Source organism: Arvicanthis niloticus, chromosome 4, assembly GCF_011762505.2.
Source record: "Arvicanthis niloticus isolate mArvNil1 chromosome 4, mArvNil1.pat.X, whole genome shotgun sequence".
In the NCBI taxonomy this organism is placed as follows: Eukaryota; Metazoa; Chordata; class Mammalia; order Rodentia; family Muridae; genus Arvicanthis; species Arvicanthis niloticus.
In genome coordinates this window covers 47,374,638-47,391,916 of record NC_047661.1, presented here as the reverse complement: position 1 = coordinate 47,391,916, position 17,279 = coordinate 47,374,638, and the positions used below count along the sequence as shown (strand labels likewise).

The 17,279-nt window shown below is 43.4% G+C and overlaps 1 long non-coding RNA gene across 1 annotated transcript; it reads left to right on the top strand.

Annotated features, from left to right (window-relative positions):
* The first annotated feature begins 236 nt into the window (after positions 1 to 236).
* LOC143441882 (uncharacterized) lies at positions 237 to 11,926 on the top strand. The gene is made up of 3 exons (XR_013109625.1): positions 237 to 453; positions 10,142 to 10,360; positions 11,728 to 11,926. It is a non-coding gene; the product is annotated as an uncharacterized LOC143441882 (long non-coding RNA).
* The last annotated feature ends 5,353 nt before the right edge of the window (positions 11,927 to 17,279 follow it).

The following is a 17,279-nucleotide window of genomic DNA, read 5'->3' as shown; positions in this document are numbered from 1 at the left end:
AACCCACATATCAAGGTGTTGAGAAGACCAGCAGTTCCTGTTTCTCAGATTCACGGATGCCAATTGCCACAAGGCTGCCAAAGAGGATTTCCAAACTTCCTCCTATGTCCTTCCAATGCCCAGAACCACACTGGATTCAAAGCCCTAAGCAGTCTGTTATCAGGATTAGTCTCTTAGGCCCACCCCTGCTGAACATGACCTCCTTCTGCAAGTCGGCAGAGTAGAAGCCTCCCCACCCCAGAGTGGAGCTGTATGCATGGGCTTCTCCTCCTTAGTTCCTGACATGAGGCTGTCTTACATCCCTGTTGCTTAGCACAATGCAGAATGACTGTGAAGGATCTTATCAGTATCTGATAAAGAAATGAAAACCTGGGATTCCACACGTCACAAAAGGCAGCCCTTCTGAGTTCCGGGGACTGACTCTGGGGACCGGGCACCTTATTTCCTCTCCATGTGAGTAGTAATTTTTTAAAGTAGTTTTTCAGTTCTCAAATTGTAAATTTCAAAATACTCCATATGCTATAACGCTCTTTCCAAAAGATATAGCATAAATTTTAGAGTAAAGTTCATAAGAGTTTCTTTCTCTAGCCACCTTCTTTTTACTAATTAAACAATAGACCACAGATGTGCTTCAGATGTTGAAAATAAAGGCTATGGAGATGGTTCGGTGTGTAAAAGTGCTTGATTTGAAGGCCTGGTGACCTGAGTTCACTGCCTGGATCCCATGTAATAAAGCTGGATGCAGTGTCTGTAGCTGTAGTTGATTAATCCACTCTACCTCCCCAGCAGCAGTTGTGCAAGTTCCTCACTAGCCACTCAATAGTCTGGATTCTTGAATGAAACACACATACACACACACACACAGAGCCTTCTATTTTAATATGCCTTAAACTGTTCAATGGCTGGCCCACTTCAATCCCCCACGTTGCTAGCATACTGTCCCCTCTGATCTTCCTGAATTATTACTTACTAAAATCTATATTCCATCCTGGCCACCATGGGCCTGGGCCTGCAGCCCTCCTGGGCCACGATCCTCGACTCTTACATGTTGACAGTCTTCCTGTCTCTGTCCCTACACTTCTCAGGCCAGGACCTTCTTCTTCCAGGGCATGGCACCTTCTTCCTCTTCCCACATTCTTGCCCTGGAATCCTAGTGTCCTGCCTCTGCCTCCCTGTTCAGCCATTGGTCTCTAGCAACTTTATTCACCAAACAAAGCCAACTGGGGGCAGAGACCCTCAGTGTCTTACACGCAGACGTGCGGGTTCCCATGGAATTTTGGGAGCCGAATTAACACGAGTACCATTAGAACTAATCGACAAACCATGTCACACATCTGAAATCCCAGTGGTCCTAATAGGAAGCATAGATTGGAGCATTCCCAAGGAGCTTGCTGGCCATCTAGCTGGAGCACGCTGCAAGGCACAAACAACGAGAGTTGTTTGCTTCAGCAGCGTGGAAGGCACATTTAATCCTCTTACTGTGTTGCTGGATGTAGTTTGCAAGTATTTTGTTTGAGAAGTATTATATCTAAGTTCATCAAAGAAATTGTTCTGGAATATTCTTCTGTGTGTGTGACTCTTCATCTGGTTTTGATATTAGAATAATACTGGCTTTGTAGGATGAGTTTGGTAGTGTCCTTTTGCTTTCTGTTTTGTGGACCGAGGAGAATTGATGTGGGGTCTTTGAAAGTCTGATAGAATTCAAAGTGAAGCTGTCTGATTCTGGGCTTCTCTCTGAGGAAAAAACATTTGATTGTAGCTTTTTTCTCATTGCTTGTAATACATCTGGTTAAGTTCTTTTTATATTCTGGGTTTAATTTCAACAGGTGGCATACATTTAGAAATTATTCTATTTCTCCTATGTTAGCCAGCTTTTTAGAATATAAGTTTTCATAGTAATTTCTAATAATGTTCCATATTTCTCTTTTTAAAAAAAAAGATTTATTTATTTTATGTATGTAAGTACACTATTGCTGTCTTCAGGCACACCTGAAGAGGGCATTGGATCCTATTACAAATGGTTGTGAACCACCATGTGGTTACTGGAAATTGAATTCAGGACCTCTAGAAGAGCAGTCAGTGTTCTTAACCACTGAACTATCAACAGCACTAATATTTCATTCAAGTCTGTTGTACTGTCACCCTTTTGGTCTCTCATTTTATCCACTTGTGTCTTCTTTCTCCTTTTATTCAGATTGGCTAACGGTTTGCCAATTCTTACTAACATTTCCAAAGAACCAGCTGGTTTGATTTGGGGCATTACTCTTTCTTTCTCCTCCTCCTCCTCCTCCTCCTCCTCCTCCTCCTCCTCCTCCTCCTCCTCCTCCTCCTCCTCCTCTTCTTCTTCTTCTTCTTCTTCTTCTTCTTCTCCCTCTTCTTCTTTTTCTTCTTCTTTTTTGAGACAGTGTTTCTCTGTATAGACTTGACTGTCCTGTGATGCACTAGGAAGACCAGGCTGGCCTTGAACTCAGAGATCTGCCTGCCTCTGGCTCCCATGTGCTGGGATTAAAGGTGTGCATCACCATTGCCTTCCAGACGTCACTCTTTTAACCTAGATTTTACTAACTTTTCCATTATCTTTATTATTTCTTGCTGTGTACGATGTTGAAGATAGGCTGATTGCCCTCCACACTTCCCTAGCATCCTGTGGCAGTTGTTCATTTGATATCTTTCAAAATTTTTAGCATGACCATTTATTGCTATAAATGTTACTATTAAGATTGCCTTGGCTGTATACCACAGGTTCTTGTAAGGTGTGTTTTCATTATCTCTTGTCTCCAGGAATTTTTGAATTCCTTCTGACTTCTTGAATGACCCCCTATCCTTTCAAAAATGTATTATTTACTCTCTAAGAATGTTTCTATAGTGTCTCTTGTTGTTGACTTCTAGTTTCATTCCATCACATTCTGATAGAACACACAGAATTGCCTTCAATTTTTTTTTATTTGTTGAGATTTGATTTGTGTCCTATGATATGATTGATTTTGGAGAAGGTTCCATGTACTGTTGAGAAATTGTGTATTCCCTACCAGCTTGGGTGAGACATTATATATGTCTCTGTCAAATCCACTTGATCCTAAAATATTTGAGCTCTGAAGTTTCTTTGTCTGTCTTTAGTTTGAAAGGCCTACCTATTTAAATGTGAGAGTGGAGTTTTGAAGTCTCTTGCTATTATTGTATCAGAACTTAAGTGGTCTTTTATATATTTCTTTGTGATTGTTTTTAGAAATTAGGGGCTCTGATATTTGGTTCACAAATGTGTATAACCATTATATCTTCTTGTTGAAGTGTTTTTTTTTTTTTAAATTAATATCTGGCATCTCTTTTTTCATAATTTTTTATTGGATATTTTATTTACATTTCAGATGCCATCCCCTCTCCCCATTTCCCCTCCCTAGAAAACCCCTATCCCATCCCCTTCTCTCCTTTTTGCTTTTATACATTTTAAAAATGTTAATCAAAGGCTTTATAAGTTTGGTAATGCTCAATAACAAGATGCCCATACAATCAAAAGTGTAACCCAATACCCGACCTAGATATATCAACTATCTTTGACTGGTGAAGACACTCAAACCTCTCTCTCTCTCTCTCTCTCTCTCTCTCTCTCTCTCTCTCGTCACCTAGCTCCTCCTCTCCTCCTCCTCCTCTCCTTACTCCTCCTGTTCATCTCCTTACTCATTCTACCTTAGCTCCTCCTACATATCACCCTTCCCATTAAAACAAACTGTTTCTCTCAAAATACAATTGGAGAATAACTATACCAATCTGTGTCTGTAAGATACAAGATAGACCTAATACCCAGTCCGTCATTTTGTTGTCTAAGCAGAACCTCTGTCATCTCTCCTAACTAAAAGACTTAGTTCTGAACCTTACTTTTTTCTTGGCTTTAGAATGAATGTCAGCTGAAAACCATCCTCTCAAATCTTTTCTCTCAAAGTAAATAGCTGGGATTGGCTATGAGACTATAAGTCTTCAACTTCATCAGAAATCCAGAATGACTGAGTTAACTGAGATTATGGGAAGCACAAAGCATAGCTTCTAAAACTTAGCCAATTTATAGAAATTGCTGAATACCTGGACAGTCCCTATACTACAAAATGTTGGAGCATCCAATCTTCAGCCTTCTGGCCCAGGATCATCTGACAAACCTAGTGATGCAGAATTATTAAGGGCTGATTACTCTGTCTTGGCATATATAATCAGTTGACTATTCTGCAAGCGTGTCCTTTTCTAGACAGTAATTTGTCTGTAGATGAAAAGAGGCAATTCTTGCCTATAAGGCCCCCAGGAAGGGAGGACCTCACCTAAGCCTCAGGAATTCAAGGCCATCCAATAAATCACAAGACACCGAACTTGATGAAATCAGCAAGAGGTATATTTCGAGCAACATGTTAAGGTCAAGACCCTTAGCCCATGCAGGGGCAATGGGGTCTGACCCCTGGGCTTTGGAGACAGAGAGAATTTAAAGCCAAAAACCACAACTCAGGGGGAGTAAATGAGGGTTATTGGAGAGTACCTGTGGAAAGTCCCAGCCCATTATTCAGTTTGTGACAGGGTCCAAAGAACAGTCATGGGGAACATTTTGTATAGGCTATTCTCAAGGAGCCTATTCGTAATCAACCATCTATCTTGTGGTCAGTCAAGTTACTGAAACACAGAGCTCACGAACAAGCTGACCTGCCCTCTTGGTTCTGTTCAGCCTGTTAGGAGTTTTTGAAAATGTGTAACCCTTTCAGCCTAGTGGCTGTCTCAACACAACTGGAGTAACATCAAGGATGCTCAATTTCTTCTTAGAATCCAAGACAGGAAGCTGTCAGAAGAAGACAGGTCTCTAATCAAAATGAACATTAATACAGAAATGTTTGTAACATCAATTCTGTGGACTTCTGACGTTTTGAAAACCAAGTATCCATGTAATCTGGACTGTTGTCTGTTAACTCCTCTCAGCTATTTCTAAATAAATTATAGAAAACACCTTAACAATAAACTCAAAGCCATGGATTTGCTATAGGCCCTTAACTCACAGGCTAACCATCTCAAATCAGTTAAAAAGTTAAACAAGAGCTGGGTCTAAGCCTTGTATTCCTAAATGTGTTATATAGGCACAATGCCTACGACAGTAACAATATTCATCTCACTTTTATATCAGTAAGAAGCTCGTACCAATGAAAACCTTAAATTTGAAATCAAAGTAAATTTTGTACCATTTAAGAAATTATAACTTCATCTTAATAACAGTTATACATATCTCTACCAGTAGGTTATGGCTGTGCAATAAATCCTAGCTAATCCTCCCTGTTCCAACAAAACCAATACTTTTCTCTAGAAAGACAGCCCAATATTAACCACCTCAGTCCCCAAGACCAGGGAATAGGGGTGCCAACTCTTCATTAACTTCTTCAAGCTGATTATGGGCATTGAGATATTAGAAGAGGGGCAGGGGGAAGAGTAAATTGATAAGCCTCTGATGCTATTCACTGCATCCACCTGGAATTCTAGGACACCAGAGGTTTGAGCAGGTCTGCTCAGCTTGCTTGATGAGTAGATACACCAAGGCTGTGTATTTTGCAATATACAATTCTCAAAACAAATTTTAGTATCAAGATAATTTTTTGTTTGAATTCTGGAATCTATACTTCTGGCAGCCTGCCTCTATCATGTCTAATCCATATAATTCTTGGAGTTTCTATGAGGGTGTGCTCCCACCATCCTCCCATTCCAGTCTCCCTGCTCTCAAATACCCCAACACTAGGGAATCCAAACTTTCAGGTACCAAGACCCTCCACTTTCACTGATGCCTACCTAACCCCTTACCCCATCCCCCCTCCTCCAATTACTATGAGGGTGTGCTCCCACCATCCTCCCATTCCTGCCTCTCTGCTCTTGAAATTCCCCAACACAAGGGAATCCAAACTTTCAGGCACCAAGGCCATCCACTTCCACTGATGCCTGGCAAGGACCCCCTCAACTACCTATACATGTGGACCCATGAATCCCTCCCTTTGTGTTCTTGGGCTGGAGATTTTAGAATGGCTACTCCAGCTTGCTCCTTAGGACCATTTGCTTGAAACATTGTTTTCTAGCCTTTTTTTCTAAGTTAGAGTCTGTCTTTGTCACTGACATGGGTTTCCTGTATACAGGAAAATGCTGGGTCCTGTTTACATATCCAGTCTGTTAGCCTATGTCTTTTAATTGGGGAATTGAGTCCATTAATGTTCAGAGATATTAAGAAACAGTGATTGTTGCTTCCTGTTATTTTTGTTATTAGAGGTAGAATTATCTTTGTGTGGCTATCTTCTTTTGGATTTGTTAGAAGAGGATTACTTCTTGCTCTCTCTAGGCTATAATTTCCCTCCTTGTATTGGAGCTTTCCTGCTATTATCCTTTGTAATGCTGGGTTTGTGGAAAGATATTGTGTAAATTTGGTTTTGTTGTGGACTCCTGATTTCTTTCCTAAATTTTCTGTCTCCAGAGTAGTCTCCCTTTGTGATTTCTTTATTGTTTCTACTTCTATTTTTATGTCCTGGATGGTTTTGTTCAATTCCTTCACCTGTTTAGTTGTGTTCTCTTGTAAGTCTTTAAGGGATTTTTGTATTTCCTCTTTAAGGGCTTCTACCTGCTTACCTGTGTTCTCCTTAAATTCTTTGAGAGTGCTATTTATGTCCTTCTTAAAGTCCTCTAACATCATCATTAGAAGTGATTTTAAATCTGAATCCTGCTTTCCTAGTGATATGGGGAATTCAGGACTTTCTTGTGTGGGAGAACTAGGTTCTAATGATGCCAAGTACCCTGGGTTGCTGATGCTTATGTTCTTGGGCTTGCCTTTTGCCATCTGGATCTCCTTAGTGCTACCTGCCCTGTCTCTGACTGGAGCCTGTCTTTCTATTATCTTGGTTGTATCAGAACTGTGTGGGGTAGGTGTTAATACTGGGGTTAGAGCTGGGGCCCAAGATCTGCTCAGTGCTCAGGCATAGACAGGAAGGAACCAGTGCTTTGGGCCAGGAGTGACTTCCTGAGTCCTAGTGGGTCCCAGTTACTCCCTGTTTGGGGTGGGTATTGCTGTCTCCTTACCTAAGATACTGCCTAGGTTAGAGCTCCTGGGAGGCCTGCTTCCTCTGGGTTCTGTAAGATTGGGGTCAGATCTGCTGCCCAGGATCTGCTCAGTTCTCGGGCCCAGACCATAAGGACCTGGCATCTCTTTTTATGTCATTTAATTAATTTTGGTTTGAAGTTTGCTGTGTCATATGTAAAGATAGCCACACTTGGTTGTTTATATTTTCCATTTGCTTGGTAGTTTGTTTTCCACCCTTGATACAAAAATTTTGGGTATCTGTGATATGTAGATGTGTTTCTTAGAGACAATAGGTAGTTGGATCTTTTTTTTTTTTTTTAAATAAAATTAAATTGTGTGTGTGTGTGTGTGTGTGTTGCCTGCATACATGCCTGTGTATCAGGTGCCTCACTAGTACCCTCAGAGGCCAGAAGACAGAGCCCCTCAAACTGGACTTACAGACAGTTGTGAGCCTTCTTGTGTGTGCTGGGAATTAAACCCAGATCCTCTCAGAGAGCAGAGTTTAGAGTTCTTCTACAGGCCTCGTGTTTGGATGCCTACTTCTTTCTGTAAATCTAGGCACTTTTTTGCTATAGTTTCATTAAACAGTCTGTCTTAGTTAGGGTTTCTTTGCTGTGAAGAGACACTATGACCAAGGCAACTGTTACAAAGGCAAACATTTCATTGAGACTGGCTTATAGTTTTTGAGGTGCAGTCCATTATCATCATGGAGGAAAGCATGGTAGCATGCGGACATATGTGATATTAGAGGAGCCAAGAGTTCTACATCGCGATTCAAAGGCAGCCAGGAAAAGACTCACTTCTGCAGGCAACCGGGAGGAGACTTTCTTCCACACTGGGTGGGACTTGAACATAAGACCTCAAATCCTACCCCCACAGTGATGCACTTCCTCCAACAAGACCACACCCACACCAACAAGGCCACACATCATTTTTTTTTTTGTTTTTTTGTTTTGTTTTTGTTTTGTTTTGTTTTGTTTTGTTTTGTTTTTTGAGACAGGGTTTCTCTGTATAGCCTTGGCTGTCCTGGAACTCACTCGGTAGACCAGGCTGGCCTTGAACTCAGAAATCCACCTGCTTCTGCCTCCCAAGGACACACATCCTAACAGTGCCACTTCCCATAGGCCAAGCATATTCAAACCACCACATAGTCTATCATTCTATTTGTCTTTTACCTCTGCTCCTCCCTTTACCCAGTGAATTCTCAGGTCTGGCCTCTTGAATGTATCCCAGGGTTTTTGGTAAGTAGGTGCTTCCCTAAAGTCAACTATACTTTTCTCCATTGCCAACTAACAGTTATTGCCAGACAGAGCAGGGCACCACCATTCAACAGTGTCTGAGCTCGTTAGAATTGCTCAGTATTTTCATTGTATTACTTGAAGGATGTGTATGGGTGGATGCAACAAGATGGGGTGGAGAGGGAAGAAGATGGCCTGCACTGGGCCTTACAGTAGCCGCCATGTGTTTGTGTATTCCACAGCAACATCTGTGGGTTTTTTTTTGTTTGTTTGTTTTGTTTTTTAATTGTCTTGGGTACTTGGTCCATCTCTGATGTGGAAGTTTGAAGGTGGCAAGCTTGTGGTCCAACTTCCAGTCTGAGGTAGTGCTCCCTGACTGACTGGCTTGCCTTTTTCTTTGTCCTTCTGAGCATAACAGACTATCTAATCTCCTGCTGTGACCTCCTGGTAGCCCTGGTTTCTGGGGCCTGAAGGCCTTTTTTACAGGGTCACCTTGAGGCAAAGATCACCTCTGGCCATGCAGCTCAGACTTGGGTTTACATTTGGACAGAACCTAGGTTACACAGGAGCTTAGCATTGCTTGCAAAGCCCGTAGTAGGGTTTCTCTCTGCCTGACCAACACTGGCCTCTTCTCTCATAGTTCTGGAATGGTGGAGAGGGATAAAGTCTTACTCTGCGTCTGCATTTGTAATGAGTTATTACTTTTCCATTATGATTATTCTTCTCTATAATTATCTGCCAGTTCCCAGTGTAAAGAAAAACAGTAATAAAACAAACACACAGAAACAAACTCCACTTCTTTCGGCTGTACCTTTTCCTTCCTTGGCCAAACTCTCCTGAAACCCGCTATGATTTCTCCTGTCTCAACTTTCCTTGTTTCTAACACAGCTCGGACTTGGTTTCTCTCAGAGCTCCACTGGATGAATGAAACCAGAATTGCATAACTTAGCAGTGACTTCCTCATTGCTAAACTGAATGGACATTTTCCAGTACTCAGTTGCTTGACATGGCTGGCATTTCTCACTCACGACTGCTTCCTCAACCTGGTGAAGGCTTTCGTGTGGAATGTATGAGGCTATTTTCCACCCTGATTTTCATTTCGCTTCATCTCCTCAAAATCTCATTTGATCATTGAAGCAGAGATCTGAGAAGATTTAGTTCTTTTGATTCTATGAGATACTCCCCCCACCCCACCCACCCCACCCCCACAACCCACCCCCATACTTTATGGCCATCTGAACCCTGCTCCTATTTCAGAGACCACCTTTTGTTGAATATTCCCTACTGGACAACACTAAGACTCTATACTTGATGTCTGTGATCCTAACCCTTCCTGGAGACATGCATCTGGATATTCTACAGGCACATCCAAAACATGATCAAAGCTCTCAGGTCAATTTAAATGTTTGTTTTGTTTGGGTTGTTTCTTGGTTTGAAACAAGGTTGCTTTATGTATCAGAGCCCTGGCTGTCCCAGACTTGCTTTGTAGACCAGGCTGGCCTCGACTCACAGAGATCCACCTGCCTTGCCCTCCTGAGTGCTGGGATTAAAGGCATCCGCCGTGTGCCTGGCCTTAAGTGGTTTTTGTTTGTGTTTGTTTGTTTTAAAATTAATGATCACAGTAAATAGTATCATTATATATGAAGTTTCATAAGATAGAAAAAGGGAATCCTTTCTCATTCCCACTTTTCCTCCTTCTTCTTTGCCCTCTGCAGTAAAACCTACCTCATACTAGTGCCTAGTATGTAAGATATCTGCCCAAAATGTGGGGGAATGAAACAAGTTAAATTCTCAATTTGAGTCTGAAACTTGCTATCATTCTACCTTTCAGAGTTTCTCACTCCATTGACTTGAGGGAGTCCATGATCGATCTTTATCTTCAATCATCTATGATTCCACGTGCTCCCTGAGGGACACTTTACACAAGCATGCACTTCCTGCTGGTCCTCCTTCAGCTCGTCCCACCCAGGGAAGCAAGAGAGAGAAAATAGGACTTGCAGCTGGAACCACCATGCTGGGCATGATCCATGCTGCTGAGAAGTGCCCAGGTGTGAGTAACAAAGAACTGGGGGACTGGGTAAAGGTAAAGAGTTGTTTCCTCCTTTGTCTAGGAGATCCTGCAAGGCTCTTTCCCTAACCGCCCTCACACTGAAGCACCTCTCCTCTTGTTCTCCTACTGCTGTGATGTCTCCCTCTCAGAACATTGCTCAGATATTTGAATGCCTTTCACCAGCAGGCGCTGTACTTAGCAGTGTGTACCTCATCTCGTGGGAATGCCAGGACTTGAGGGGCTAGGCTCCATTTTAATCTCCCTTCCACAGAACAGGAAATTAGACTTCACCAAAGACATTCAGCTGGTGTTGTTTGGTTAATCATCGGGTCAAACCGTTCTACTCTGTGCCCAAGTTCAGAGCTGCTGTAGTTACAAACACTGATGCATCATAGTTCTCTTCTGCAGACCCACATGCTTTGAGTGCATGGTCTTTAGAGACCTGATAAGTGGTCCAGAAACAGTCACAGACATGCCAGTAAGATCTGTACCGGCTTACAGAATCCAAAGCCATAGCTTTAAATCTTAGCTTTCTAAGATGTAAAAGAGAGACATTATGCTGTTACCCTCTAAAGAACTTGTGCCTTTAACACTGGCTGTCCTCCAGCGGTACAGTGTTCCTCCCTAGCATGCTCTCAAGAAACCTGAAGGACAGTAGGACCCAGTAAGCTCTGTTCTCCATTGGCCCCTAGCTGTCCAGCCCTTGAGCCCTCTTCCTGTCCTGGATGCCCCCTCTCCTCACGAATGCATGTTAGTAGCCCATCCCGTGGCCTTCCATCTGGCCTCAGCATGGCCTGAGAAAGTCATCGCTCCCAGCAGGGATAGGGTTCATCCTGCCAAGAACCCTCAGGCTCTTGAGGGAGGCGCCCGGCACTCGTTAGCAAGGCCAGCGCCTCTGTCTGGCCTCTGGGAACGCTGCTCCCGTGCTAGAGAGCATGCTCCCCTCCTCCATGCAGCTGTGCACTGGACCACTGGACGTGCAGGGCAGCACAGGAGAGGCCAATCCTCCCTCCCCATCACGAAGGCAAACGTTCTCCAGGCCTCAAGGCACAGCCTGGGAAAGGGAACAGGAGCCAGGACCCTGCTGTCTCAGAAAGCTAGAAAGAGTATCCTCTCAAAACTGATACTGTTGATCAAAATGAATACTTTTAAGATCACCAAAGACATTTATTCTGGCTGGGTGTCGCTAATGGAGGCGTAGAGTTCTGATAACCTGATGCTAAGTCCCCGAAAGGTGCCTGCAGGGTGGCCGACTTCATTCATTACTTCATTTCATTACTGCTTGGGGTGAAGGTGAAAATCTGGGAACCTTTTAAAATTTTAATTTAATTTCATTTTTATTTGCTTTTTTTTTTTTTTTTTTTCAGTGTCTGAAACAGCGCAGGGGACAAGAGAGGGGAGAGAGTTGTCTTTTCCTCACCCACTGTGCAAGCTTATATAGCCTGTCTACTCTCAGAGTTCCTGGGTAGAACTGAAGCATTTTATTTGCTGAACCAGGGAAGAAAAAAGATGCTAATTGAAAAGTTTCCTAAATAGTGACAATAAATGAGGTATCAACGTTCTGAATTTGTGCATCTTGGTACCGTGGACTCTCCCTTCCCTTATGAAGCCCAGATTGTAGGTCGGCTCTGTTTCTGGGAACCAGTCCCTGGAGGCGCAGGCTGAAGTGCAGCGCCTGCGCAGAGGTACCCTTGATTGTTAAGGGTGTTCTGTTGCGATTTCAATTAGTCTGTCTTTAAACGGAGCTTTTCAATTCATGGTAAGTTTGAAAACGGACAAGGTCCTGGATCTCTGGGCAGAATGGACCCCAGCCTGTGTTTTCTGTCAACAGACAAGGAGCAGAACTTCCTATACTGTAGAGAAGAAGCCCTCTAGAAAGATTGTGAACATCTTAATCCTAAAATATCTAGAAAAAGAGACACTAAAAATATTAAAAGTTAAACGAGGTACAAAGGATTCGTCTTCTGAAAGGCTTGCTTATGTGAGCATTTAACAGGTTTTGCTTGTTTGTTTGTTTGTTTGTTTTGTCAAGGATTGTGGGGGTGTATACATACAAATGCCACAAACCCCAACAACTTCACCAGAAAGGAAGGTTACCTTGGAAAATCTTCACTTAATATGTTGTTTCTAAGACTTACTAAATCAGAATAAGGACTAGGGTGGAGATATGTAGGATGCATGAGAGGCAAGGTTTGGAAGCTTCCAATATGCCTCATACATGACTAACTGTTCCATCAACGAGAGGAAAGTAACCCCTGCCTCCTGCCAAGGTAACAGGAACTGGCTGCCATGGCAAGGAATTCCTACCCCAGGAGCCGCATCGACATAAGGGCCAGCTCAGTTCTTAGACATCTACCCGCCCCGTCAAGAGGCAAGTAAAAGATGGTTTCCTAAAGGTGACTGAAGAATCCAGAGGCTCTTCCTCAGCACGGATCCTGGTCTCTGTATTATCTGCATGTCAGATATTTCTAGTCGTGTGAGAGAAGATCCCCAAATTACCATTATTATGTTGGGTTTGTTTTTCAAATACAGGACTTCCTGTTTAAATGGATGCAAACCCAAGCACACTTTTGGAGTACTGTAAAGAAGGAGGAACGTGGGCCATCTACAGGCACCAACTCCACAAATGGTCCTAATTCTACCTGGGACACACTGCATATCTCAAATGTGGGGTAGTGCTTCTTATCCCTAGTCCTTTCACTGGCCTGCCACTTTGCATCTAGAGCAATTAAATCCAGATCTAGAAACCAGGAAGCCTGGCGTGCGAGGGGATTAGGTCTCACAGGAGACGACTATCAATAATGTGCCACGGGATTCTATGAGAGTTCATTTTTATTTTTAAAAAAGCAAGATCTAAACTCTATGAGAAGTTTTCTTTTTCTTTTTGGTAATATAGTAAAAAGAGAACGTTCCGGAAGTGGCAACTGAATTTGTATCTAATTTCAGCAGAATAATTGCAGACTGCTTCCAGCCTGAATGAGCAGTGAGGTGAGGCTCCCGTGGTTGTCTATTTTAGTAGCAGTCCCTCAGGATGAATGCTAGCTATTTTCAGTTGCATGTGGGAAAACCATGGGCGCTGCCAAGCTGTGGCAAGTTGGCATTGTGTGTGATCTGTCAACCAGATTGCACTCAGATTCTTTTCTTATTGCAGGTGGCATATGACATTTCCCCCCCCCCCGCCCCCCTTCATTCAGTTTGGGGACCTGCTTACCTCTTTCTCTGCCATCCTACCTTCTGGCCTATCTCGGCCCACATAGGTGCCTTTTGGGAGTTATTTCATAATAACAGTGTGAGTGCCAAGTGGGTTGTATAAAATCCTTAGCAAGATGTGTAAAATGGAATGCATTGCTCCTGAGGGCTCATAGGGACCAGTGTGTACCCATCAGCAAACACTAGCTAATACACAGTGAAATCATACAGTTCTCTCTGTAGTTTATACAGAATGGGGTGAGGCAGAGTTGAGACCTTAAATGGCTCCTGGTACAGGTACTACACTGCCTCACGGCATCTAAGATGCCCCCCTCTCCTGCCTCTGTAGCCATCCTCTGCCAGTATCCACTCCTGTGTAGCTTCCTGTTGAATGGGATGCCCCGCTGGATGATCTGAGCTAGCATATGGATACAGCCACATGGTAAGAAACTGATGTTTATAACCAAGCACACTTGGTTGGCCTGGAAGGTGATCCCGACTCAGTTGAACCGTAAGTTGACTTTTGCTGTGACACCTTATTTTGAGCCAGATGATCACTAATCAATGGCTGGATCCCAGAAACACAGAAATCACGAGGTAATGTTCTTTTTTTTGGTTTTGGTTTTGTTTTTGTTTTTTGGTTTTTTTTTGTTTTGTTTTGTTTTGTTTGTTTTTGTTTTTCAAGACAGGGTTTCTCTGTGTAGCTCTGGCTGTCCTGGAACTCACTCTGTAGACCAGGCTGGCCTCGAACTCAGAAATCTGCCTGCCTCTGCCTCCCAAGTGCTGGGATTAAAGGCGTGCGCCACCACCGCCCGGCACGAGGTAATGTTCTTAAGCTCTTCAGTTTGGGGCTGATTTGTAGCAATAGACAATACAGTGTAGTCCCCCCAAGTGTGATCGTATACTGGGTATACCAGAATGTTAACCTCACCTGCCTCAGACTCTGTAATGCTCCCATGACCCCTTTTGGCCATGCCTTTCCCTCAGATCTCTTTATAGGAGTTTTTCTTCCGTCTGAAATGAACAGCTTTTTTTTCTTCTCCAGAGAATAGATTCTGTTTTGGCACCTGGCTCAAATGTGCCCTCTGAGACCCTTTCAGTATGGGGCACTGCTCTGTCTAGTTTAAGGTCTTAATGGCCCTTTGCCTCTGCCTACACTGAACGCAGATGCCTACAATGTACTATTTTTATTGTTCCGTGCCTTAGTCCGTATGCATTATTGTCACAAAGTACCTGGTCTGGGAACTTTATAAAGAAATGAATTGATTTATCCCACAGTTTGAGAGGTTCAAGAACATAGCACCAGCATCAGCATATGACAAACCACATCAACAGCATCGGTTTTGACAGCCTGCAGTTCCTGAAGGGCAGAAGACTACATCAGTTTCCGTGCCCTGCTGTCTAGTATAGCGCCACGTTAGGACACCATTCCTGGAATAGAATGATGATTATTTTCCAAAACAAGGATGCTAGGTAGAATGGGGCATCTGGTAACTAGTTCTACACTCATGCAGTGTGCTTGAAGCAGTTGGGAGAAGCCTCCTTTGATTAACTGGGCAATTCATCTTTTTGAACTTTGAACTACAGAGGTAGTCTGAAGTGCTGTAAAGTCCTCTCAAACTGATTCTGGCCCCTCAGTGTTTGAAGGTCTTCACTTCTATAATCAGATTTGCTATCATTTCAGTCTGTAACCTGGAGTTGAAATAGCCCAGGCATCACAAACACTCCTGCCCTTCATTTTTAGAGAAAGCCTGAAAGAAAATATGATAGCACCCATAGGAACAAGCTCAATGGACATCTTTAGGTTCAAACTGAAAGCGGCAAGGAAGGCTGTCTGAATCGCAGGTGGCCTAGGGCTTGAAGGCCCTAGCTTACTGGAAGGCTACTGGCAGAACATGCAGGTGTGAACCACACTGGTGATCTGCCAGTTCTATCACCCAACATTGGTCCTTTTCCTAGTGGACGCCCACATGTAAAAAACAGCTACCAAAGCAACTTAACTACACTTGCCTATGATCCTTCCCAGGTCTTTCTCCACAGAGCAGCCAGAGCAGTGTTTCTGAAACACACACTGCATCTTACTGCCTGTCTAGTTCAGCCTGGTACATCCCCTTACCATCTTGTCTATCTCTGGCTACACTTACGTCTTTCATGGCCTTGAGGACATGGTCTTTGGGGCCTAGTTAATCCTATTGTTCCTCCAGATTTGATCTTATTCATTCCTCAAAGACCTCCCAGGCTTACCCTACTAAATCAGTCCACCCTCCTCCACATACCACATATGAACTCGCACATTGGAATGTTATGTTAATTTGTGTGCATATTTGACCAAGATTGTTTTTTTCTATTTTGTAAGTCCCACGAAGGCAAGAGCCACAGGGCTCTTTGACGACTCTGTGTTCTGTATGTAGTATGACCTGGTAAAAAGCAGATACTTCATTAATAGATGCTGAATTAGTGAATTGCACGTGCTATTGAGGACAGACACATAGAGGAACAATAAAAATGCAGAACGAGTGAAAGTTTAATGGAACCGTCCTGGTTAAACTTTTGGAAAAAGAAACATCAGTTTAGGAAATGCCTCCATCTGTAGACAAGTCTGTAGAGCATTTTTTTGATTGATGACTGATGTGGGAGAGCCCAGCTCACTGTGATAGTACCACCTCTAAGCAGGTGGTCCTGGGGTTTATAAGAAAGCTGACTAAGGAAGCCAGACAGAGCAGGCCAGTTAGCAGCAGTACTAAAAGGCTTCTTTTCGCTTCAGTTCCTGCCTCCACGTTCCTGCCTTGATTTCCTGTCCTGACTTCCCTTGTGATGGATGGGTGGTGACATAGAAAGGCCAAATAAATCCTTTCTTCCTGGAGTTACTTATTTTATTGTTACTACCTTCTTCTGATTTTCCTCCTCCTCCCCCTCCTCTCCCTCCTTCTTCTGTCCCCCTCCTCTCCCTCCTCCTCCTCCCCTTCCTCTTCCCCCTCCTCTTCCTTCTCTTCTTTCTCTTCCCCTTCCTCTTCCTCCTTCTTCTTCTTCTTTTTCTTCTTCTTCTTCAGCAATTGAAAGTGAATCTGGGACCTGGAAGGCTGTGGTAGTTTGGACCGAGAACAGCTTCATGGGCTCATTTATTGGAGTATGTAAGGCCCAGTCGGAAGACTTGTTTGGGAAAAATTAGGAGATGCACCCTTGACAGAGGAGGCATGTCAGTAGGGATAGCTTTAAGGTTTTAAAAAATAAAAGAAAACCTAGAGCCATCCCAAGTCTATCTCTTTTTCTCCATGCTACCAATCTATGTATCAGAATGTGAGCTCTCAGCTCCTGCTCACCAGGTCCCCACACATGAAGACTGCAGTGCTCCACTGAAAGGGAGAAAGGGCTGGGTGGGAGCAGACCTTCCAAGCCCCCTTTCTCAGGGCACCAGGCTTTCCCATTGCTGCCATCTGCACAGCCTTGGTAGCCTTTTTCCCACATAGTACCTGTAATGCCTACAGCACAGCCCTCCTCTGGAGAGAGAGGCATGTGGTGACTACCATTGCAGTTCCTGCCCCTGTTGGTATGGTATAGAACCCAGCAGAGCGGGGATTTAATTTCCTTCAAGCATGGATGATTTTTCAGGTGGCCTCTGATGACAATAATCAGCTGGCCTCCTTCCTCTCTTTATGATCCACTTCTCTTTGACTGCCATCTCTCTCACAGTTTTGTAATGGCGAATACTCTTCTATTATCTGTTAAAATA